The sequence below is a fragment of the Lepidochelys kempii genome, chromosome 7 (genome assembly GCF_965140285.1).
Source record: "Lepidochelys kempii isolate rLepKem1 chromosome 7, rLepKem1.hap1, whole genome shotgun sequence".
Lineage (NCBI taxonomy): Eukaryota > Metazoa > Chordata > Testudines > Cheloniidae > Lepidochelys > Lepidochelys kempii.
The window spans coordinates 80,617,254-80,643,257 of record NC_136386.1 but is presented as its reverse complement, the minus strand read 5'-3'; the positions used below and the strand labels follow the sequence as shown (position 1 = coordinate 80,643,257).

General features: G+C 42.4%; 2 protein-coding genes and 1 non-coding gene across 3 annotated transcripts in view; 1 reads left to right on the top strand and 2 right to left on the bottom strand.

Annotated features, from left to right (window-relative positions):
* Positions 1 to 26,004, top strand: part of CTNNA3 (catenin alpha 3) — a 917,365-nt gene that overhangs the window by 339,532 nt on the left and 551,829 nt on the right. The gene's annotated exons all lie outside the window — the stretch shown is intronic.
* Positions 1 to 26,004, bottom strand: part of LRRTM3 (leucine rich repeat transmembrane neuronal 3) — a 138,166-nt gene that overhangs the window by 74,351 nt on the left and 37,811 nt on the right. The gene's annotated exons all lie outside the window — the stretch shown is intronic.
* Positions 23,703 to 23,774, bottom strand: TRNAV-CAC (transfer RNA valine (anticodon CAC)). The gene has a single exon. It is a non-coding gene; the product is annotated as a tRNA-Val (tRNA).

The following is a 26,004-nucleotide window of genomic DNA, read 5'->3' as shown; positions in this document are numbered from 1 at the left end:
TATCCCTGCCCTCCAGCGTATCTACCACTCCTCCCAGTTTAGTATCATCTGCAAATTTCCTGAGAGTGCAATCCACACCATCCTCCAGATCATTTATGAAGATATTGAACAAAACCGGCCCCAGGACGTCCCCTGGGGCACTCCACTTGACACCGGCTTCCAACTAGACTTGGAGCCATTGATCACTACCCGTTGAGCCCGACAATCTAGCCAACTTTCTACCCACCTTATAGTGCATTCATCCAGCCCGTACTTCTTTAACTTGCTGACAAGAATACTGTGGGAGTCCGTGTCAAAATCTTTGCTAAAGTCAAGAAACAATACATCCACTGCTTTCCCTTCATCCACAGAACCAGTAATCTCATCATAGAAGGTGATTAGATTAGTCAGACATGACCTTCCCTTGGTGAATCCATGCTGACTGTTCCTGATCACTTTCCTCTCATGTAAGTGCTTCAGGATTGATTCTTTGAGGACCTGCTCCATGATTTTTCCGGGGACTGAAGTGAGGCTGACTGGCCTGTAGTTCCCAGGATCCTCCTTCTTCCCTTTTTTAAAGATTGGCACTACATTAGCCTTTTTCCAGTCATCCGGGACTTCCCCCGTTCGCCACGAGTTTTCAAAGATAATGGCCAATGGCTCTGCAATCACAGCCGCCAGTTCCTTTAGCACTCCTGGATGCAACTCGTCCGGCCCCATGGACTTGTGCACGTCCAGCTTTTCTAAATAGTCCCTAACCACCTCTATCTCCACAGAGGGCTGGCCATCTATTCCCCATGTTGTGATGCCCAGCGCAGCAGTCTGGGAGCTGACCTTGTTAGTGAAGACAGAGGCAAAAAAAGCATTGAGTACATTAGCTTTTTCCACATCCTCTGTCACTAGGTTGCCTCCCTCATTCAGTAAGGGGCCCACACTTTCCTTGGCTTTCTTCTTGTTGCCAACATACCTGAAGAAACCCTTCTTGTTACTCTTAACATCTCTTGCTAGCTGCAGCTCCAGGTGCGATTTGGCCCTCCTGATTTCATTCGTACATGCCCGAGCAATATTTTTATACTCTTCCCTGGTCATATGTCCAACCTTCCACTTCTTGTAAGCTTCTTTTTTATGTTTAAGATCCGCTAGGATTTCACCGTAAAGCCAAGCTGGTCGCCTGCCATATTTACTATTCTTTTGACACATCGGGATGGTTTGTCCCTGTAACCTCAACAGGGATTCCTTGAAATACAGCCAGCTCTCCTGGACTCCTTTCCCCTTCATGTTAGTCCCCCAGGGGATCCTACCCATCCGTTCCCTGAGGGAGTCGAAGTCTGCTTTCCTGAAGTCCAGGGTCCGTATCCTGCTGCTTACCTTTCTTCCCTGTGTCAGGATCCTGAACTCAACCAACTCATGGTCACTGCCTCCCAGATTCCCATCCACTTTTGCTTCCCCTACTAATTCTTCCCGGTTTGTGAGCAGCAGGTCAAGAAAAGCTTCCCCCCAGTTGGCTCCTCCAGCACTTGCACCAGGAAATTGTCCCCTACGCTTTCCAAAAACTTTCTGGATTGTCTATGCACCGCTGTATTGCTCTCCCAGCAGATATCGGGGTGATTGAAGTCTCCCATGAGAACCAGGGCGTGCGATCTAGTAGCTTCCGCGAGCTGCCGGAAGAAAGCCTCATCCACCTCATCCCCCTGGTCTGGTGGTCTATAGCAGACTCCCACCACTACATCACTCTTGTTGCTCACACTTTTAAACTTAATCCAGAGACATTCAGGTTTTTCTGCAGTTTCGTACCAGAGCTCTGAGCAGTCATACTGCTCCCTTACATACAGTGCTACTCCTCCACCTTTTCTGCCCTGCTTGTCCTTCCTGAACAGTTTATAACCATCCATGACAGTACTCCAGTCATGTGAGTTATCCCACCAAGTCTCTGTTATTCCAATCACGTCATAATTCCTTGACATCACCAGTATGCTAAAACCAGTATGTTACCCTGGCAATGAGAGATGAGGAATTTCCCCCTCAAAGGTAGTGGAGGAGAAGCCATATGTCCCCATGGCTGGGAGGATCATGGCCATCACTCCCAAGAGGAAATGAAGGGGGATGACAGATGGTTACTTCCTTCTAAGGGGGATGAAGGTAGCCATCTGTCATTCTGAGCTGGCATCCTGGGAGGTGCTGCCTGCCAGGGCTGTATCCGAGACATTATGGAAGGATTGCCGAGTATCCATCCCTCTACTACCCAGTGTTGCTCATCCATGTAGGCACTAATGATCCTGCAGGGTGTGCTCCTGAGCAGGTCAGAAGTGACTACAGGGCTCTGGGAATGAAGTAGTTGTGGGTTGAAGGTGATGCTCTCATCAGTCCTTCCAGTCAAAGGTAGGGGGCCTGGCAAAGAGAGGGAGACATCTCAGAGATGAATGCATAGTTGTGTGGATGGAATCGCCAGGAGGGCCTTGTCTTGCTTAGGATAGGATGCTGTTCCAAGAAGGACAGCTGAGCACAGATGAGGTTCACCTATGGATGAAGGGGAAGGAAGTATCTTTGGACACAGACTAGCTAACGTATTGAGGCGGGCTTTAAACTAGGTTTGATAGGGGGAGGAGACAAAAGCCCACAGATAAGTCCAAAACATGGAGAGCTGGGTGAAGTGTTGAGAGGAGCAGCAGTTCCCACCTTACAAAATCTTCTCACTCTAGCAGCACTCAAGCCCACCCCACCCAATAAGTGCACACATGCTCACCTTTTTTGATTAACAACCCACAAAATGGATTAAAATAACTCTGTGACTCTCACAGTCTTTTGCTGCTGCAATTTCTTTTGATATTTTATAGGTTGTGGACCATAAAAGATTGACACAATTTCTGGCCTTAATAGTATTCTGGGATGATCTGCTAGGACTACACCTCTTTCTGTCTGTTCATGGACTCAGCTGGACCCCTCCCTTCTTTACCTTTTTAAGGGAGAGGACAAAAAGCTCACTCCCGACCTTTACTAGCTGGGGGGGCACTTGTTGGGTTTCTTTGTCCTTGAATTTTATCTGAGGTTCATGGCAATATTGTAAGAAGTCATTCTCAGGGTAGTTTGTAACATCTGGTTCTGGCTTTGGTCCTGGATGGAAATTAGAAGTCAACAAAGAACCAGCTCTAAAAATGAATGAAGGTTTTCTTTATAGGAGCAGATTCTTATTTTATTCAAACTGATATTCTGTTTTGACTGAAAACTGCAAGACTGGATCCTTGCCTTCTCAGTCATCTATAGGGCAGTACTGTGGAATAATATGATATGAGGGTATTTTGTTAATTTAATCTTAGATGGCTGGGTGTGCCCATTTAGCATATTCTGAGTCCATTCCTACACGTGTGTAAATGCAGGAGGAGATCTGTTTCAAAGCATGTGGTCAGCTTGGTGACAAAATGAGCCCTATAATTAAAATCTAAAATATTTCTGCATATAGTGCCATAAACTTTATTGCTTTTACAGCAGAGAAATAATATACTTCAGTTGTGATTAGGATAACAGTATTTAAGAATCTGAAAGCAAATTAGAAAAATAACAGCTGCTTTTATTAAGAGCTAATTTAAAATGAGTTTAATGGGAGCTACATGATCAAACTGTAGGATCTTCTGGCTTATGTAAGAACTCCACATGCCCTGTACCCCTTTAGTAAATTAAAACATTCAACCAATTAAGCACAGGAGAAAAACATTACATTACAAGACCAAACTCTTACTAGCTGATCATGTCCTGAAAGTCTGCTTTCATTTAGGAGCTTTGGCGAGGTGATTAAACATTTCATGGTTATCTCAATATCCCACATCATAAGAGCAACAGAAAGCAAATGGTATATCCTGTGCTCTCTGCGGTTTCAGAAAGGAAATGGTGTGGAACAGTTGTTAAGAAAGAAAGCTGGTGCTTATGCTGAGGAACTACAGTAAAGAAAATTAGATCTTAGCAGGAAGGACATGTTCATGGTGTAATCATCCCCAGGGTTCTAAACTGAGGAACTAGTGCTGCATAAATAGCTTTGGTCTCTCCTCCACCTTCTTCTGCTCCCTCTTCAAACAAGACATTTTGAACTTCCTACATCAAATCTGGTCAGCAGATGATTACTGGAAGATGAGCTTAATATTGTTCTTGCCTTAGTTACCTGTTCTGCTTAGTCCATACTCCCTGCTCAGAAACATTTCCTCCACCGGCATAATGCCATTGTCTCTCTATGTCTGAGCCCTACCGCTTTGTGTCTTGTATGAAAGGTGAAATGTGGAAGTAGAGGGAGCATGGAACATGTTGGGAGAGCAGGATGGGAATGAGGGTAGAGTTAGTTTGAAATCACTGTAGTCAAGTATCTTGCCAGGAACCCCACAAGTTCCTATGATTATCCCAACAAAAACTCTCTGAAATGGGCCAATCTGCAAGGTATTAATCACCTAGGAGCAAGTTCCCTGCCAGTATGAATGGGGGGAAACTCCACTGACATGTGGGAAATGGCACTCCTTTAGAAAATCAGAGAATCTGCCCCCTAAGGATTCACTAGTTTCGTAAGGGTAAACAATTTATATCTGGATTAGGTTTATCCAAGAGACAGTGTTGCTTCCAAACTGCAGTGTTTTGATTATGATTTATGATACTCTTAAGAGAAAATTCTGTAAAACATGAATTTAAAAAATAATTTTAAAAAATTCTATTGTGAAAAACAGTAATTTAATCTGTTAGCATGAAAAATGACTCTATTGAATTAAAGTTGGCAGAACAGTGATCAGTACAATGCAGTCCTTGATCTAAAGTAGATACTGCTGATCAGGTGACCTTCAATGACTTTTGATTAACACTGCTATATAGTTTTTTATTATCAGGCAGGGAAAGGTATAGAATAAGCAAGATCAGTTGTAGCAAGCAAAGCTGAGGGACTGGTGCTCTAATTAAGGATGCTTATTAGAGATCCCAAAACAGAACACTGCTAAAAATTTAACATAGTAGATAAATTTGGTATCATTGAAGATGTTGCTAATTTTGCACAAAGGCCAGAAAAAGGATGTGCTTTACCCAGTATTTCCTCCAAGGAACCAAAGTTTGTCTTTTTGAATTTACCATCTCTCTGGGCCAGATTATGATCTCTGTTAAATGATGTAATTCTGGAGTATCTCCATGGACTTCAGTTACTCTGGGTTTATTCTAGAGTAAAAAAGACCAGAATATAGCAAATCTACAGTATCTTTTATGGGTTGGAAAGGCTTTTTAGGAGTTTTATTTAGCTTTTTAGGAGTTTTATTTAGCTTTTTAGGAGTTTTATTTTACTGGTATGATCATTAGCTGTAGAGTGTCATTCCTTGTTCAAAAATCAAGTCTGCAACTTGGAAGTAGAGTTATTGAATTATCTAGGGGATTTAAGAGACTAAGGAGGTCTTTCTGTCAGACTCATCTTTCGCTTAATTTAAATGTTTAAAAGATTTTAACATTGAAAACCAGCTTATAGGCCATGCTATGGCTACATTGTGTTGCTCCCCAGTAGTGCAAATTAGCCGTAAAGCCGGAAGATCCTTCCCCCTTAGGACTCCTTCATAGGGGAATCCTCAGCTGATGTAGAGGCATCATGTGGAAACTATCCAGTTCAGGGGGTGTTTTCTGGAGAAAATGGGTACTACTGGGATGTCCCTACTCTTCATTGTGGTCATCCAGATGTAAATCAGAGTGGCATGCTTTAACTTGCACCAGGGACTGGATCATCATCCTGCTAGCCCTAATTGTGGGTGAGTATCATGATGATTTAAAATGCAGTCTGGCACGACTAGAGGATCTGTCCCAAAATTTCCTTTAATTTCTTTCTTCCTTAATATCTTATTACCCTGAAAAATAACCTGCAGTATACAGAAATCTCATCAGTTCTCATAGCCTTATTAAGGGGGGAGGGATAGCTCAGTGGTTTGAGCATTGGCCTGTTAAACCCAGGGTTGTGAGTTCAATCCTTAATGGGGCCTGTCAAGGTTCCTCCCCCACTCTGAACTCTAGGGTACAGATGTGGGGACCTGCATGAAAAACCTCCTAAGCTTATCTTTACCAGCTTAGGTCAAAACTTCCCCAAGGTAACAAATATTACCCCCGTTATCCTTGGAATGGCCGCTACCACCACCAAACTAATACTGGTTACTGGGGAAGAGCTGTTTGGATGCGTCCTTCCCCCCAAAATACTTCCCAAAACCTTGCACCCCACTTCCTGGACAAGGTTTGGTAAAAAGCCTCACCAATTTGCATAGGTGACCACAGACCCAGACCCTTGGATCTTAAGAACAATGAACAATCCTCCCAACACTTGCACCCCCCCTTTCCTGGGAAATGTTGGATAAAAAGCCTCACCAATTTGCATAGGTGACCACAAACCCAAACCCTTGGATCTGAGAACAATGAAAAAGCATTCAGTGTTTTACAAGAAGACTTTTAATAAAAATTAGAAGTAAATAGAAATAAAGAAATCCCCCCTGTAAAATCAGAATGGTATATATCTTACAGGGTAATTAGATTAAAAAACATAGAGAAACCCTCTAGGCAAAACCTTAAGTTACAAAAAAGATACACAGACAGAAATAGTTATTCTATTCAGCACAATTCTTTTCTCAGCCATTTAAAGAAATCATAATCTAACACATACCTAGCTAGATTACTTACTAAAAGTTCTAAGACTCCATTCCTGTTCTGTCCCCGGCCAAGACGACTACAGACAGACACACAAACCCTTTGTTTCTCTCCCTCCTCCCAGCTTTTGAAAGTATCTTGTCTCCTCATTGGTCATTTTGGTCAGGTGCCAGCGAGGTTACCTTTAGCTTCTTAACCCTTTACAGGTGAGAGGAGCTTTCCCCTGGCCAGGAGGGATTTCAAAGGGGTTTACCCTTCCCTTTATATTTATGACACGCCCCCCAAATCTCAGCTAGGGTGAAACACTGGCTGGGATTTCTTCCTGGAGCTCTAGGAAAACAGAGTTAATAAGACACATGCATCTCTAAATATACTACCAAGTACATAAAGACTAACAATATTTTCCACATCTCAAGGACGATTTTAACCAGTTGATTCTGGGAAACTTTCACGGGAGAGTGCATCAGCCACTTTGTTAGAAGCTCCTGAGATGTGTTGGATGTCGAAATCAAAATCTTGGAGAGCTAAACTCCACCGAAGAAGTTTTCTGTTAGTTTCTTTGACGGTGTGAAGCCACTTTAGTGCAGCATGGTCGGTTTGCAGGTGGAAACGCCGTCCCCAAACATATGGGCGTAGCTTTTCCAGAGCGTAGACAATGGCATAACATTCTTTTTCAGTGACTGACCAGTTGCTTTCCCTCTCAGACAGTTTTTTGCTGAGAAACACTACAGGGTGGAATTCTTGATCAGGTCCTTTCTGCATTAAAACTGCTCCCACACCACGCTCGGATGCATCTGTGGTTACTAGGAACGGTTTGTCAAAGTCTGGGGCCCTTAGTACAGGGTCAGACATGAGTGTTGCTTTAAGCTTGTTAAAGGCCTTCTGACACTTTCCGGTCCACTGAACAGCATTTGGCTGTTTCTTTTTGGTTAGGTCTGTCAGTGGGGCAGCGATTTGGCTGTAGTGCGGTACAAATCGTCTGTAATAACCGGCCAAGCCTAAGAAGGATTGAACCTGTTTCTTTGACTTTGGGACAGGCCACTTTTGGATAGCATCCACTTTGGCCTGTAGGGGGCTGATAGTTCCTTGACCCACCTGGTGTCCAAGGTAAGTCACTCTGTTTAGGCCTATTTGACACTTCTTAGCCTTAACAGTTAGTCCTGCCTCCCTTATGCGCTCAAGGACTTTTTGTAGATGTTCCAGGTGGTCTGCCCAGGAATCCGAAAATATGGCCACATCGTCAAGGTAGGCGACTGCATATTCTCCTAATCCCGCTAGGAGACCATCTACAAGTCTTTGGAAAGTGGCGGGTGCATTTCGCAGCCCGAAAGGGAGTACATTAAATTCATACAGCCCGAGATGTGTGATGAAGGCTGACCTTTCCTTGGCAGATTCATCTAGCGGTACCTGCCAGTACCCCTTGGTTAAGTCCAAGGTAGAGATGAACTGGGCCCTTCCCAGTTTCTCTAATAGTTCATCTGTGCGTGGCATGGGATAGTTGTCTGGGCGAGTTACAGCATTTAGCTTACGGTAGTCCACGCAAAAACGTATTTCCCCATCTGGTTTGGGAACTAGAACCACTGGAGATGCCCATGCACTTTCAGAGGGGCGGATTACACCCATCTGTAACATATCCTGGATCTCCCGTTCTATAGCAGTTTTAGCTTGAGGAGACACCCGGTAAGGTTGGACCCTAATTGGGTGAGCATTACCTGTGTCAATGGAGTGGTATGCCCGTTCAGTCAGTCCTGGGGTGGCTGAGAACGTTGGCGCGTAGCTAGTGCACAGCTCCTGGATCTGCTGTCGCTGCATACGCCCAAGGGTCATGGAGAGGTTCACCTCTTCCACACCACCAGCACATTTCCCTTCGTAGTAGACACCTTCAGGCCACTCAGCGTCGTCTCCTCCCTGGGCTGTAAACTGACAAACCTTTAATTCTCTGGAATAAAAGGGCTTTAGAGAATTAATATGATACACCTTAGGCTTTCGGTTGGAGGTGGGGAATGCTATGAGATAATTAACAGCTCCCAGGCACTCCTGGACCACGAATGGCCCTTCCCACGATGCTTCCATTTTATGGGCCTGGAGCGCCTTTAAGACCATGACCTGGTCTCCTACTTTGAAGGAACGCTCTCTGGCATGTTTATCATACCAGGCTTTTTGCTCTTTTTGAGCATCCTGTAAGTTTTCTCTAGCAAGGGCTAAAGAGGTTCGGAGGGTGGTTTGTAGGTTGGTTACAAAGTCCAGAATGTTAGTTCCTGGAGAAGGTGTAAATCCCTCCCATTGCTGCTTCACCAACTGCAATGGCCCCTTAACCTCACGGCCATATACAAGTTCAAATGGGGAAAACCCTAAACTGGGATGTGGTACAGCTCTGTAGGCAAAGAGCAACTGCTGCAATACTAGGTCCCAATCATTGGAGTGCTCATTTACGAATTTACGTATCATGGCCCCCAAAGTTCCATTAAACTTCTCCACCATGCCATTTGTTTGATGATGGTAAGGAGTGGCAACCAAGTGATTTACCCCATGAGCTTCCCAAAGGTTTTTCATAGTTCCTGCCAGGAAATTAGTCCCTGCATCTGTGAGGATGTCGGAGGGCCAACCTACCCTGGCAAAAATGTCTGCTAGTGCCTGACACACACTTTTAGCCCTGGTGTTGCTTAGAGCTACTGCTTCCGGCCATCGGGTGGCAAAATCCATGAAAGTCAGTATGTACTGCTTTCCTTTGGGTGTCTTTTTCGGAAAAGGACCCAGAATATCCACAGCTACTCGCTGAAATGGAACTTCAATGATGGGGAGTGGCTGGAGAGGGGCTTTGACCTGGTCTTGGGGTTTTCCCACTCTTTGGCACACCTCACAAGACTGGACATAGGTAGAAACATCCTTGCCCATTCCCTCCCAGTGGAATGACCCCCCCAAACGGTCTTTGGTCCTGTTCACCCCAGCATGGCCACTAGGGTGATCATGGGCTAAGCTCAAGAGCTTGGCCCGGTATTTAGTTGGAACTACCAACTGTCTCTGAGGATGCCAGTCTTCCTGGTGTCCCCCAGAAAGAGTTTCCTTGTATAAAAGTCCTCTTTCTACAACAAACCTGGATCGATTAGAAGAGCTGAGAGGCGGTGGGTTGCTCCGTGCCGCTGTCCAAGCTCTCTGGAGGCTTTCATCTGCTTCCTGTTCGGTCTGGAACTGTTCCCTTGATGCTGGAGACATCAGTTCCTCATGGGATTGTGGACCTAGGCTTGGTCCCTCTGGAAGCGATATAGGGGATGGAGCTGTTTCTGTTGACTGTGAACCGCTCTCCGCTGGTGCACTATGTTGGGATTCAGGCTCCGGCTGAGCCTCTTGTATAGGGTTATCGGCTGCTGCCAGTTCAGGTTCGGTGGGGCCCTCTGGTGTTGAGGTTGCAAGTACTGGATTCAGTGCTGACACGGGGTCTGGTGTTGGTTGTTTGGCTGGTTCCGGTTCTGGGACTGGTTCCGTCTGGGTCTCTGGGACTGGATCCACTACTGTTGTTGCAGACATTGGCCTGGGGTCCAGGTCCATCACCTCTGACTGGGTCCTGATAGAAGTTTCCGGAACAGAGCTAGGCCTCACGGCTTGTTTAGCCTGGTTGCGGGTGACCATTCCCACCCTCTTGGCCTGCTTCACATGATTGGCCAAGTCTTCCCCCAACAGCATGGGGATGGGATAATCATCATAGACTGCAAAAGTCCACATTCCTGACCAGCCCTTGTACTGGACAGGCAACTTGGCTGTAGGCAAATTGAAAGAGTTGGACTTGAAGGGTTGAATCGTCACTTGGATCTCTGGGTTGATTAAATTGGGGTCCACTAAGGAAGCATGGATAGCTGACACTTGTGCTCCGGTGTCCCTCCATGCGGTGACCTTCTTCCCACCCACACTCACAGTTTCCCTCCGCTCCAAGGGTATCTGGGAGGTATCTGGGCCTGTGGACCTCTGGTGTGATTCCGGTGCAATGAACTGTAATCTGTTGGGGTTCTTGGGGCAGTTGGCCTTTACATGCCCCAGCTCGTTACACTTAAAACATCGTCCAGCTGACGGGTCACTGGGGCGAGGAGGGTTGCTGGAGAACGGGGTGGTGGGACGATAAGGGGTCTGGAGGGTTCTTTGGGAGGTAGGTGGGGCTTTGGGCGGCCCCCGGTAATAGGGTGTGGTCTGGGGTGGTCCCTTCTGGTCTCCGCTCCAACTGCGACCAGTTTTCTTCTTCTCTGCCACCTCCACCCATCTGGCTCCAATCTCTCCTGCCTCAATTACAGTTTTGGGTTTCCCATCTAGGATGTATCTTTCTATTTCCTCAGGAACACCCTCTAAGAATTGTTCCATTTGCATTAGGAAGGGCAAATTTACTGGAGATTCAACACTTGCTCCTGATATCCAGGCATCCCAATGTTTTACAATGTGGTAGGCATGTCGGGTAAATGACATGTCTGGTTTCCACCTTAGGGCTCTGAACCTCCGACGAGACTGCTCGGGTGTTATCCCCATTCTGACTCTCGCCTTGGATTTAAACAGTTCATACTTGTTCATGTGTTCTTTAGGCATTTCAGCTGCCACCTCAGCTAAGGGTCCACTGAGCTGCGGCCTCAGCTCTACCATGTATTGGTCAGTAGAGATGTTGTACCCAAGGCAGGCCCTTTCGAAGTTTTCTAAGAAGGCCTCAGTATCATCACCTGCCTTGTAGGTGGGGAACTTTCTGGGATGGGAAGTGGTACCTGGAGAAGGATTGCTAGGGTTTGTTGGTATATTCTGCTGGGCCTTTATCCTCTCCATCTCCTCCACATGCTTCCTCTCTTTTTCCCTCTCCTCCTCCACATGCTTCCTTGCCTCCATTTCCCTCTTGTGGGCAGCCTCTTGGTGTTGTTCTGCCTCCCTTTCTTGTTCCTTCTTCAGCTGCATGAGTTCTATCTGTCTTTCATGTTCCCTTTGTTTTTCCTCAGCCTGAAATTTGGCTAATTCCAGCTGTAGTCGAGCTGAGGATTTGGCCATTCTAACCTCTCTGTTTTTAACTAACTTTACACCCGAGGTTTAGAAATAAACAAACAAAACTTGGCTGTAAAATTTTGCTGTGCTGGAATAGAATACCTATTCTCTGATAGTGATTGTCAGCCTACAGAAAAAGACAATTCCCTTGTCTCTGCTCTGGGCCCAAATTAAAGCAAAAAACCTCCAACTACTTGGAAACCTGCTTACCCAGCCCAAAGAAGAAAAAAAATTTCTTTTCAAACCTGTGCTCCTTGTAAAACAAAAAAAAAAATCAAAATCCTAAAAAAAACCCTGCCACTTTTGTCTCCAGGCAAATGGGTAGAGCACACCCCCCCTATTTACTTTTAGGAAGAAAAGAAAAAAAAAAACCTCTGGGTTGGAAGACTGTGAATTTCCCTGCAGGAGTTAAGTACCCTGCCTCCAGGCAAAGAAAACCTGCAATTCACAAGATAATCCCCTTTTGTCTCTGCTTGGCCACAAAGCAGAGAGAAACCAAGCTGCTTTCAGTTTCAAAGCTGCCTTCTGGACTTCCTAAAAATTCCTTTTTAAAATCTGTATTTCTAGTTCAAAAAATCTCAACTGGATCTCAAAATGATTTCAGGTTAATCCCACCACTGTGCCACCATGTCAAGGTTCCTCCCCCACTCTGAACTCTAGGGTACAGATGTGGGGACCTGCATGAAAAACCTCCTAAGCTTATCTTTACCAGCTTAGGTCAAAACTTCCCCAAGGTAACAAATATTACCCCCGTTATCCTTGGAATGGCCGCTACCACCACCAAACTAATACTGGTTACTGGGGAAGAGCTGTTTGGATGCATCCTTCCCCCCAAAATACTTCCCAAAACCTTGCACCCCACTTCCTGGACAAGGTTTGGTAAAAAGCCTCACCAATTTGCATAGGTGACCACAGACCCAGACCCTTGGATCTTAAGAACAATGAACAATCCTCCCAACACTTGCACCCCCCCTTTCCTGGGAAATGTTGGATAAAAAGCCTCACCAATTTGCATAGGTGACCACAAACCCAAACCCTTGGATCTGAGAACAATGAAAAAGCATTCAGTGTTTTACAAGAAGACTTTTAATAAAAATTAGAAGTAAATAGAAATAAAGAAATCCCCCCTGTAAAATCAGAATGGTATATATCTTACAGGGTAATTAGATTAAAAAACATAGAGAACCCCTCTAGGCAAAACCTTAAGTTACAAAAAAGATACACAGACAGAAATAGTTATTCTATTCAGCACAATTCTTTTCTCAGCCATTTAAAGAAATCATAATCTAACACATACCTAGCTAGATTACTTACTAAAAGTTCTAAGACTCCATTCCTGTTCTGTCCCCGGCCAAGACGACTACAGACAGACACACAAACCCTTTGTTTCTCTCCCTCCTCCCAGCTTTTGAAAGTATCTTGTCTCCTCATTGGTCATTTTGGTCAGGTGCCAGCGAGGTTACCTTTAGCTTCTTAACCCTTTACAGGTGAGAGGAGCTTTCCCCTGGCCAGGAGGGATTTCAAAGGGGTTTACCCTTCCCTTTATATTTATGACAGGGCCATTTAGGGGTCATGGGCAAAAATTGGGGATTGGCCCTGCTTTGAGCAGGGGGTTGGACTAGATGACCTCCTGAGGTCCCTTCCAACCCTGATATTCTATGATTCTAAGTTTGAATTAGACAGTTGAGATTCACTAGTCTCAGGAAACCCACAACAGCAATATCAGAAGTCAGGAGTATTTGCAGAACTTTGTAGGAAGGTTTGTAAAGGACCTGCTTGGCATTACTCAGTAATGCCAATGTTTCAGTTTCATAAAGACCACATTTCACATTCACATTTCCTATGCACCAAATCTGTGCTTCCAATAGCAAACCATTTTGGTGCTACCTGAAGCTTTCAAATCCACATTTTAAGGTACAATTACTTTAAATGAGTTTGGTACATTTTTTGTGTATTAAATGGTGGACTGTTTGCAATGATGTACTAAGCTAAGCCTATATTATTCTAAAACTTAGTCATACAATCTTGCTGCAGCTCTTAACAAAACAAAAAATACATTCAGATGGCCTTTTGCATTAATTTTCCTTAAGTAGGCAACAACCCATTTCTATTGAACACTGTATTACATTTTTTTGAACACTTAGGGCCAGATTCACAAAGGTATTTGGGTGTCTAAAGATGCAAACAGATGTCTAGTGTGAGTCACAGAAGCCCCTAAATGAGTTAGGTGAATGGGCAGTTCTGAAAATCCTATCTGCATCTTTAGGTGTCTAAATGCCTTTGTAAATCTGTCCCCTATCCCCATTGAAACTGAAAGTTTTAAGCTGATCTATATTCTTATCCATTGCAGGGGAAAAGAGCACAGTTAATGCAACCTCTCTATAGGTTGTCATGTGTGCTTTAGTGACAGTCAATTCCTGTAGGCCTCTGTCAGAAGAAAAGCTATACAAATCATGCACATGAATATCCAGACGAACATAGTATACATACGTCCAAATAGCACATGCTGTCAAACATCATGAAAAAGTTCAGATAGTTCACAAAAATCTACTCATGGTTGGAATCAGTGGATTTTAGAAGAGAAAAGTCTGTACTGAGAGGTTTATGAAAGCAAGGTGGAAATTCTTGTCAAAATACTACTACAAAAATATAGCACACACACAATGGCACTTTCCTGCTTCAGCAAAATACAGATGTAGCTGGAAACAAGACAGCTATAGGTTGTGAGAAAACAGAAGGGGCATAGGAGCAGAAATATGTGTAACAGGGTGGCTTGCCCTGTGGGCTGGAGAGCCTGGGCCTAGCCTACCCTGATTACAGGATGGGCTCCACCTGAAAGGAATCAGGTGATTTCTGTAGGAAGAGACTGCAGCCGTGCCTTCAGAGACAGCAGGGAGCAAGAAGGCTTCTCAGTTAGCAAGGGAAAAAATTCAAAGTGGGTAAGAAAGCTGCAGGCAGGAGAGTGAAGAAGATAAGCCATTCAGGGCGGGAGGCCTGAGAGAGATCCTGACTACCCAAGGAAATGACTGGGAGACTCAGTGGGGAACTTGAGAAGGTAGTAGGAAGTGGCCCAAGACAAACTGCAGCACAGGTAAAGGAACATATCTAGCTCTTCAAAACAGGGGGTGGGACTAGGTTCCTCTACTGGCCCCTAGGAAGGGGGAGTACAAGTCCCTTGTAAGGGTTGTTGAGCCTAGCAAGGGAGCAGCAGGCTGAGCTGAAGACTGGCTGAGGAAGTGGCACAGAGTGGGCAAAAGGTTTGGAAGACGGTGACCCAGTCAGAATAACCACCAAAAGACTAAGTGGAAGGTGTTAGCCCAGTAAGAGAGCTGTTGAGGGCAGCCATGCCTATCCACAAGGGGTTGCCTAGTGATGAGTGAATTTAGTTACGATCTAGGGGAGAGAGGCTATTTCTGACTGCCACAATCGGGGCTGAGGTACTGCAGTGGATTATTGAGTTCTGCTGCTGGATTTTGTAACACAGAGGAACATACTGGCACTGAAGTTACTCAGAGCCATAGTCATCACCACTACATTTGGACTGTCAGAAAGGAGAAACTGGCTCTGTTTGTATAGCAGAATAAGAATCAGCAGAGTTAGAGAAGGTATCAGACAGTAGTTTTAACACTCTTTTCAAAGTCATCTGAGACTATGCCTAGGACAAAAGAGCGGAGAGAAAAAGTGTGTCAAGGAATTTAAGAGAGTCTTGAGGAGCTCAGTAAGGAGTTGTGAAAAATACACTGGTTTCACTTCACAAAAGATTTCCACAAAAGTTTGTCGTTACAGGATGAAATGCCTGCATTTCTGTATGATGGTTTGAGAATTAAGTGAGCCTCCTCTGTTTGGAATTCTTGGTGGTGTGTGTGCATCCCAATGGTTAGCTCATAGACTTTTGCGCGTGTGCTCGTGCTCCCTCTCTCTCTCTCTCTCTCTCTCTCTCCCAATAAAAAAACTGGCACAGGTCAAAGAAAATGCTGATGATAATTTTAGGTTTGCTCATAATTTTAATGAAGAAGCAAGTAACGTTAATAAAGTTTTCCTCAACCACGAGGCCTTTCAGTAGCATTCTCAGCCATCTACAGCCATTTGTTTGGTTTCATTTCTCTGATGTCATCACTAAAAATACTAAGTTAAAATTAAGGTAAAATTGAAAAATTGTATCAAAGACAGAGCTTCCCACTTTAACTCCCACATCCATGTGCATAACAGAAATGCTTTCAGAAATCATTCTTCCTGATCTTGAGCCTACTGCCATTGTTAAAAATTGGCTTTAGAAGGCTGCTGAAAGAATGAAATCTAAATAAGCCTTTTATCTTTCTTCCGTTTTTATGGTGCATTGTCTCAAGTATATACCATACAATACAAGATTGAGGAAAATTTGAAGTCAAGAATAAAAGAGACTAAATGTAACAGGATGCTTTTCTCTATGAAAACATGGTTCAGTGGTGTCAAAGATCAAGCTGTTCGATTCCAACTGTATGATGAGTTACGCACCATCATTTCTATCACTCTAGAACTGGCAGAATACTCGTTTCAAAATCTGTTAATAGAGGCCAGTTGTAGGCTGGGAAAGCTTCCATTAGCAAGTTGGTTGGCTTGACACAGCCTTTATATCAGAATGTTTGTCACAAACAAACTGGCCAAATTCTGAAGTTCTTAATTGTTAAAAAATTATTTATTTCAATGAGAGTTTGCATAAGTAAGGACTGAGTAGGTACAGGGGAAAGATTTCAAGATTTTGCCCAGTGCCATATTGAATACTCAGAGTGATGGCAATTTGACTTGCTTAGCTTTTGTGCACATACTTGCATTGTACTTTTTTTTGAAGCAGCTTCTCAAGCTCTGATAAAACTATATGCAAAGTTAAACAGAGATCTTGTGGTATCTGCAACTCTCAAGTCATTCTGCTACTTAAAATACTGTCGTCAGAAATTGGTTTGCAATCAGTTTTGTGGTGTTGGGTAATATCCATATTTGGTGGCAATTTTTAATGACAATCCCAATCATTCAAAAATCATAAGTCAGGCCTCAAATCATAAAAATATTTTAAAAACATATTTTATTTTGGGGGCTTTATTTGCTTTTTGGTTTTTGAGCCATTAGTACGCAGCAAGGCCATGTTTTCAAGCTTTTCTCTGCAACCATGAGGAGTAGGACATTTTTTCTTTTTTAATTCAGAAAAAGCAAAGGGGGAAAAAAAGACTGCTGACTGGCCTATAACTGACATGACTCTAAACACATACTGTGAAACTCATGGTAAAATCATGAGAGCTGACAATAGTGAACTCCAGTTTTAATAAGGTTCCAAGGGACACCTGAAAGTTTCATGAAACGGATGTTTTGGATAACAGATATTTGGGTTCTATATTAATTTTGAAAATGAGAGACAGAAATGAATTCCAGATAACTAAGTTCTGGCTAATTAGACTTTGCAACACTAAAGGTTACCTGCTTCACTGAAATGAACTCTGGTCTTTCTAACCTGACACTTATTTTTCCCACTCTATTTTACTTGATTATATTGCAGATGTAAAAGTCAGTTAATACTTACTGAAATGAAATGTTGTTGTTGTCCTATATGCGGAAACAGTAACAATGAGTTCAGAGAGAGATGTATTCTAGTGGTGTAGATACGGGCCTAGGCACCAAGAGGTCCTATGTTCTAATCCAACATATGAGTCAATGTGCAATTTTTGGGTGCTTTAAACTGAGGGACTGATTTTTCAGAGGTTCTCAGCACCAGTATCTCCAATTCATGTCCCTGGGATCTAAGGGTGGACAAAATTTCTGATAATGAGGACCAACATCTCAAATTGGATTTCCAAAAATAGTGCATATTTTTGAAAATGTTGGCCTAACCTCTGCTTTAGTTTTCCTATGTTGTAATATGGAAAGTGCCATATACTGTCCTTGCTAAATACAGCAGAACCTCAGAGTTACGAACACCACAGGAATGGAGGTTGTCCGTAATTCTGAACAAAATGTTATGGTGGTCCGTTCAAAAGTTTACAACTGAGCATTAACTTAATGCAGCTTTGAAACTTTACTATGCAGAAGAAAAATGCTGCTTTCGCTTTCTTTTTTAGTAGTTTACATATAACACAGTACTGTACTGTAATTGTTTTCTTTTTTTGTCTTTGCTGCTGCCTGATTGTGTACTTCAGGTTCCAAATGAGGTGTGTGGTTGACTGTTAAATATGTAACTCTGGTGCTCATAACTCTGAGGTTCTACTGTAGTCCTTGCAAAACAAGACTAGAGAATGTTTCATTTTCACATGGTCAAAACCAAACAGCTGATGCCCTGATAGCATTGGTTGAAAATGCACATATACTCTTACTGGTCCAGAGTCTCAATTATATCATCAAGTAAGTTACAGATTAGCCATTGGAATGCTACATCCCCCAACTAAGGCTTCTGCCTAAAAAGTTATGGCAGGTTATACCACAGAGCTAAAGTTGATTTAAAGCAGACTGCTTTTTGACTAAGTAGACTTTCTAAACCAGCAGTTTGGCCACGCTGGCTGCTATTGCTTTATATTGCTTAGGATACCCTCCAAATTTAGCTCAAAGGGAATTTGGAGCAAGGAATTTGATAACATAGTCTCATGCCATTGGATAACAGCATACAACTGTTTCTTGCTGAGATCAAGATTTTAGATCTTTTGCAGGTCAGCCTACAATGAGTTAAATTTTAGTTTGGCTCCTCCTTAAAAAACATCCAGCAGTGCTTTAGAATTTGAACAACTCATCATCAACTATTGTGAAGCATCTAAACTCAACTGAAGTCCATGGAACTGTGTTGGTTTACACCAGCTAAGGATCTGGCCGGGAATCCTTTAAAAGCACTAGGGATAGTGCCACTCCTTTTGTACCTGCTTCTAGTTTGTGTATGTTTGTTGGTGAATTCCTCTGCCTGATGAGTTGGTGAGCCGCAAACACAGTTTTACCCAGTTAGACATATTGGCAATGGCAAAATGGGACAAAAAATAACAGATGGATGCATCCGGTTTAGTTGTGTCAAAGATATGGCTGCATCATGTGTCAGCTAGAGATAATCTAATGCTAATGTTCCCATCTCACAAATATTCCTGTAACTCATTTCTGCTAAATATATGCTAGTGTCAATACTAAGCCATTGTGCAAGAACTATATCTTTTAGAGTGGTAGTGACTCGTACAATATCTATCTGCAATTTCCAGTTACTATCAATCTCCTAACTAAGTTGTCTCTCTCTCTCTCAGATTCTATATCTATCTATCTATATAATATATATGGAGAAAAGAAATTACCCCAAATTTCTGATGATGATGATCCTTACCCTTTTATATAGTGCTTTCTGTCTCCAAGCCAGTCTAAAAATACAAATTAATGTTCATGTTACCCTTCAAAGTTAAGTTTTACCATCCCCATTTTACAAATGAAGTAAAGAGATTACGTAACTTGCCCAATGCTATAAAATGAATCAGCAAGAGCTCCCTGTACTGTATTCAGACTGCACCTCAATTACCCTTTTGGGTGCTTCTGTATTTATAACCATTGTCAATGTGATATTGGGTTCTGTGTTGTGTAACTAATGGTGATATTGGGGGGATTTATGTTCAGGATACAACTCCAACTAACTGTGTTTACCTACTGTCAGGTGCTACTTAGAACTTCACTAGCGAATTCATTTATTTGTGAAAAATGTGCCCAAATGATGGTCTCTCTAAATGTGCTTTATCCAAATCAAACTCTCAAATCAGTCACTTAGTTCTTTGGTAATTGCTTAAAAAAAAGTCACTCTGCATACACTTATGTTACTATGCCAAAACTGTGTAAGCAATAGTTTGCTTTGTAGGAACCTGGCCCAAGTCCCACTGATTGAAGTGGGGAGTCTCCACTAACGTTAATGGGCTTTGGATCAGGCCTTAAAAGTGCAACTTCTCTGGGTGCAACTTTATTCTTTGGAGTTTCTCTCTTCCTCTCCCCTTCCTTGCACTTTTTTTTTTGGCATCTCGCGAATAAGAAACAAACAAAAAAAGCTTTTGCTATATTGATCTAAATCAAAGCCCAAATAATGCATTACTTCTACCCACAACTACAGAATGACTTTTATAAAAGATAAAAGGCAAAAATGTTGTTTGCTATACAAATTTTCCAGTGTTTGCAGCAAGTATGAGCTATCAGTATGATACACAAGTTACAACGGGCAACAAACAAGAGATCACTTTATTAACTCCTAACATTTCAACAGGGTTCTGGAATGCTTAAATTGAAGACCCAAATTGAAGTCAAAGGACATCATTCTAACTAATGCAAGGCACTACAGAGGCCACATTTGGATAAATATATGTAGTGTTCTTGTTACCATATAATATGATATAAAATGCAGAAAATATTGAAGAGCATATTCAGGATTATATAGGAATTCAAATATTTTATTCTAATATGATAGACAAATTACAGTAGTTAACCATTCTTTGGAAAAGTGAAGATTTAGAGCCTTATTTTGCCATTGCAGGTGAATCACACATGTAAGATTTTTGAAATTAGTCCGTATTCTGCACAAAATAAACGTGCATACACTTGAAGGATGTGACTTGCTATGCATCCCATCAAAGTACTTAGAGTGTGAGTAAAAGTGGTTAACTAGGGAAATGAGCAGGTTGAATTTATTGTAATTAGATGAATTTCATATTTGTGAAAGTGAGAAGCAGTGCATTATCAACAGGCAGGCATGGTACAGAAACACACAGTGTAAGCTTGCTGACAGAGTTCTTAGTACATCTCAATCCTGAGCTTGACAACTCTGCTATTCCAGATTTTGTTCTCTTCTAAGAGACTTCTGACCATATTGAATGAATTAAGTAGTAGTTTGTGATGTGAATAACATTTTAAAAAATCTAAATTCTGCAAACTAACACTTTGGTATCACGCCTTTGTCAGGGCATTAACTCTGTGGTTCCAAGTGTTCTGTAGGTGACTGGTGAGATGGAAGGGGAACTGAGAGATTAAAGTTATCTGGGACATATGAGAAAGGGGACCAAAAAAATCAAATATTTTAGCCAGTTATGAAAATGGAGAAAAAGGAAAGTGAGATACAATATTAAGGGGAGGGGAATGTCAAATAGAGTAGACTTTCTGATTTAGAAGAACTAAAAGAATAGCAAGTTTAAAATGTCCATACATTCTCTTCTTCTAGTGTAAACTTAGGGCATTGAAAGTGAAGTTAGATAATCTGGGTTTGAGTCTCGGCTTTGTTGCAATCTGTGCTCAAGTCATTGAACCTCTCTGTGCCTCAGTTTTCCCATTTGCAGACTGGATATGATACTTTTGTAACTCACGGGGATGCTGTGAGACTAATACTAATTCATCAATGTTCGTAAAGCACTTTATGGAAGACGTTATTGATGTGCAAGATATGATTATCTTGGTTCTCAGTTAATTGCACGTGAGGGCAAGTGTATTAAAATTCTGATTCCTGCGTCTCTACCCTAGAGTGCCAATCCTTCCCCTAACACCTAAAGCCTCCCTCTACCTTTCCACTATAGGAATGACCTGAAACCTGTCTCCTCTTCCCAATCCCCACTTGCCGTTTTCTTCTTCTCTCAGTTTTGGCACATTACTGATTCTTTCCCACTTTATGGACATGTACTCCCAGATGAGCCATCTTTCCTCTGCCAGTTCCCAGCCAAAACAAACATCAGTGTGAGTTAAACAAACAAGAAAAGCTGGAACAGTTGGTTTGATCCCTAAACTAAGAAAAGTAGCAAAGTACATTTACTTTTCATTTTACAACCACAAAGCTGAATGCATGGTTTTGCACTTAACTAGATATATTTGTTGATTAAAAACTGTGTTACTTCAGCTTCAAGAAAATGACTGCCATTTATCATCACAGTTAGCACAGTTAGTAGTCAATGATTTGCAATCCAAATGTACTCATTTTTAGAACCTGTGATTGATAGAGTGTATCAACTGGTTGCATAGTTTGCAAAGAGGGGAAACAAGTACTTATCAGACTTCAAGGGCTCCTTTTTCAGTGCCTGTAAACAACTTTTGTACATTTATTTGGAGCATTAGGCATATTTCCAAAAGTAAACTTTTTAATGACAATTAATGACTGTTGCTGTTGGAAGAGGTGGCCAGAAAGCTTTCAGTAAATCGCAGTAACATCCTTAAGAGCTCCCTAACTATTTGGGGGAATTTTTCGGAATTAATAGATGCTAAGCTATAACACGAGCACCAGAAATCCTTCTAAAAATGAAGCATCTGAAGTAAAGTAACATTCTTAACATGAACTTCATTTTGTTTCTTAAAGAATACACGCAGCACAAAACAAACCCCTACCCTTCAAATTTACAGCATCCCGAGAGTAGAGATTTCACTGTTAAGAGCATCCTGGGAGAAGCAATAAGTAAAGGCAACTTTCACACAGCTATTTACTGGAGCTCTTGGGAAAAGTTAAACAAAATATGCTTTAATAAATAAAACAGAGTTAATTAAAATCCACTTGAAAAGCTAGCATAGGGGAAAAGTCAAAGGAAAATTACCCATTACCATGTGGTTAGTGGAAACATAATTCTGTTTGGAATGAGACAGTATCTCATTGAGGGATTGAGTCTGCCATCCTTTCTCATGTCGGATAGTATCTTTTTTTAGCAAGTGATCCCATTGAAATTATTGGAACTATCTGACAGCATGAGTGAGGGGAGCAAAATAGTGCCTGCAGTATGCATCTTGAAGCATCAAGCTGGTAAATCCCTTAAAAATTATGGGGGGTGATATTGTATAATTATAGGTAGAGAACATTTTAATATTTTTATTCAAGTACTAAGTGTGGTACTATTGAAGAAACATTAATGAAGAGTTGTCTACTATAATTTAAAGTGAAAAATGTATTTTCTAAATCTAGTTTCAACCAGGACAGTCATGCAGAGAACCAAAATAAACCTAGTACTCTGGGGCTGGATGTCTCAGAGGATAAATAATAGGATATAGAAAAGACCACCTCTTCTTGCCGGTAGAAATCTAGCACTGGTCACTAGTGATTGAAAGAAATTACCATCTGGTTGCTGTATGGTGGCCTCTGACAAATAAGTTTGGTTTGAATCCATTTTGTAGTAGATACTTGACATCATCACAAAAATTACCATAGCAATTGACAGTAGTTGGTACTCTTGTGGCCAGTCTGTGGCACATTGGCAAGATGATGTGGGAAAACCACCACCTACCTGATCTCTGGATATACAAAGATCTTCAGATTCCAAAGCTCTGAATCTGGCACCTTTCACCTGCACTAATATCACATCAGAGAAAAAAATCTGACCCAATATTTTGCATTGTAGACAAGATCTCTCCTATACTGCTTATTACTATAATGTATATTGCTCAATGGAGAGGAAGGGTTGTAGGTCATGTATCCTCCCCTGCCCTATTGACTTAATGGTTCTGGTTTCTGAACACTTTGCCCATGGATGACGTGAATAATATTGCCTGAATGCATTTTTTACCAGCACTGACATCTGCAATTTGACATGTAAAATTTGGACTCAACCACCATTTTGAGTTCAGATTTATTCATAACTTGGTTAATATATAATGCAATATCAAAGTTGTGAAACAGTGTGAAGACTTTTTAAAATCATGCTTGCTGAGCTTTGTAGAGCACTTTGAGACCTACTGACAGGGGTGAAAGAAACTCCGAAGACTTACTGGTATGGGGGCCGGCTCGGGCCCCTCGAAGGGGTGGGGCCTCGGACAGAAGAGGCGGGGCTGCGGGGGGGGGTCAGCATCCCTCAGCCAGCCCTTCCACACGTGTTCCAAATGAAGTGTGAAGAGTCAAATTTCAAATACTTTATGCATCTTTTCCCTGCAGAAATAAGTAGGCTTCTTATAATTGGTAAAAAACTAATTTATAGGTATCATAGAATATCAGGGTTGGAAGGGACCTCAGGAGGTCATCTAGTCCAACCCCCTGCTCAAAGCAGGACCAATCCCCAAGTTTTGCCCCAGATCCCTAAATGGCCCTCTCAAAGATTGAACTCACAACCCTGGGTTTAGCAGGCCAATGCTCAAACCACTGAGCTGTCCCTTCCCCCCAAACAATTTGGAGATGCCAGGGATTGTACCCGGGACCTCATACATGTGAAGCATGCACTCTACCACTGAGCTACATCCCCTTCTCCACTGAGCTACATCCCTTTCTGGTACTGGGCTTCAATCTTCACCTTTGGTGCATGGGCATGTACTTGTGTTAGTAGGGTCAGCTGTGTTCAGGGATGGATGAACCCTCAAAAGAGGATGGGTTGTATTAGGTCAGCTGCCTTCCCCAGGGGTTTCTAAAAAGAAGGGCCAGCTTTAATTTGCAGATAGAGCTGGACAGAAGCCCTTCAGGTAGAGGCTGTTCAGTGTATGCACATTTTCAAAGTGCAGGGAGCTTGTCAGATCTAGGATTTTGGTTCAGGCCTCTGCTATTTAGTTAGAGTTTCTGCCATTTGTTTTATCTGAAGTGGTTTGCTCATCCCTAGTACCATAAACTACTACAGACAGCCCTAACTGGTTCTTAATCAACTTCTGTTCCCAGCGTAGGAGCCAACACAAACTTTGTACTGTTCTGTAGGAGGTATTCCTTTGATTGATGCTGTTTCCAGTAGCATTTGGCAGAGTGCCTGTAGCAGCTGAAGTGGTAGTAGCCTACGCCCTCTACTTCAGGTTTAGCTGATAACCCAGAAAAAAACTGTCATGCCTCTGGTGGCTGAGAAACATAGGAATGGCCAAGGCCAGTTTTTCATTGTTACATTCTTTTCCTTATTGTACGACAGCTGAGTCTGGTTGCAGCACAGACTATGGCAGTTCAAGATCAGACTTGTAGATAGAGAAAAACAAAGAAGTGTGGAAGGAATTGAAAAGACAATATATTGCTGTAACAACTTTAGCTCTGATATAATGTCTAAGAAGGATACAACGTAGGAATTTCTTGTGATACAGAAAATTAAATTTTCTATTTAAATTTTGTTGTGATACAGCAAAGTATCGGAAAGAGAAAATTGAATTTTCTATCTCAGATACTTTGCTGTATCACAGCAAACTCCAGCCCTGTACCCTCCACAGACAGTATATCGGCACTAATGCTGTAACAGCAATCTTGTCTTTTCAATTCCTTGCACACTTCCTCTCTTTATTCTTTATTTTGAAATCTCATCTCACAGGCCAACTGCCATAGGCTGTGTTGTAACCAAACTCAGCTGTCATGAATGAAATAAATTGTACTTTGCTGTTTAATGGATGTGTGGTTCATCAAAATTCATATGAAGTAGGGGGTGATCTATAGTTATCTCTGTTATATTGCAAAACAATATAAATACAGTTTTTAAAATGAAACTATTTACAGAAAAATAGGTGTTGGTGTCTGGGCCTGGGGAAAGAGGCTTAGGAGGGGTGGGTAGCTCAGGAATTTTCTGTGGGAAACCTGTGTCCTAATCCTGACCAAACCACTGACTTGCTGTTTGGCCATGAGCCTGCCTGTGCTTTCATTTCCCTATCTCAAAATTATGCATAATACCCCCCTCCCTCACAGCGGGGTTATAAGGATGAATCAGTTAATGGGCCAGATGTGCCCCATGAGTTTGGCTGGTGGAAACTGGCAGAACCCAGTCTGTGGACCCCCAGTGACAGCGAGTCTGCCTGGAGGCTGAAAGGCTGCGACAGCATCAATCGTCCAAACTCTACCCAGTTTGGGAGCTTGGAGCTAGCCATGCAGTACCAACAGCAGGCAGGGCCAGGCATGTAAAATGCACTGATTCACTGGATCTCAGGGAGTCTCATTTGGTAAGGCTTCTATGGATGTCTAACTGGATTTCCCCTTCCCTTTATCTGGTCAGTGGAGTTCCTACATGAAAGGGTAGTGGTGTGCCGTCTGCCCCACACAGGAGTAAATATTTTCCTCCAATGCAATTGGCCCCCAAAGATTGAGGGAGCTGTTATTTTCACCCACACCTGTACACAGGAGAGTGAAAATGGTCCATCATTTGGAAAATGTTATAACATGTAAGCGCTAAACATGATTGCTTTGACTTTTTTATTTATTCCTTCACTACTTTTCTTTGCAAACACCCAGTTTTTAGCTTTAGGAGATAAAACACTCTTCCCAAACAATCCGCACAGCTCCTGTTCAGTCCAATAAATCAATAAAAATCCCACATCAACACTTAGCCAGAATTTCTAAAGCAAAATCTGAGATTTTCAGAGCAGTCTATAGGATTTAGACACACATCCTCCATTGTCCTTAATTTTAATGTGTCCAAATCCCCAAGATTGTTCTGAAATCTCAACCCTTGTTTTCTTTCCCATTTTTAGAACTATCATATTTTACATCTTATGTACTATTTCCCCCCACCCCTCCACAATCCA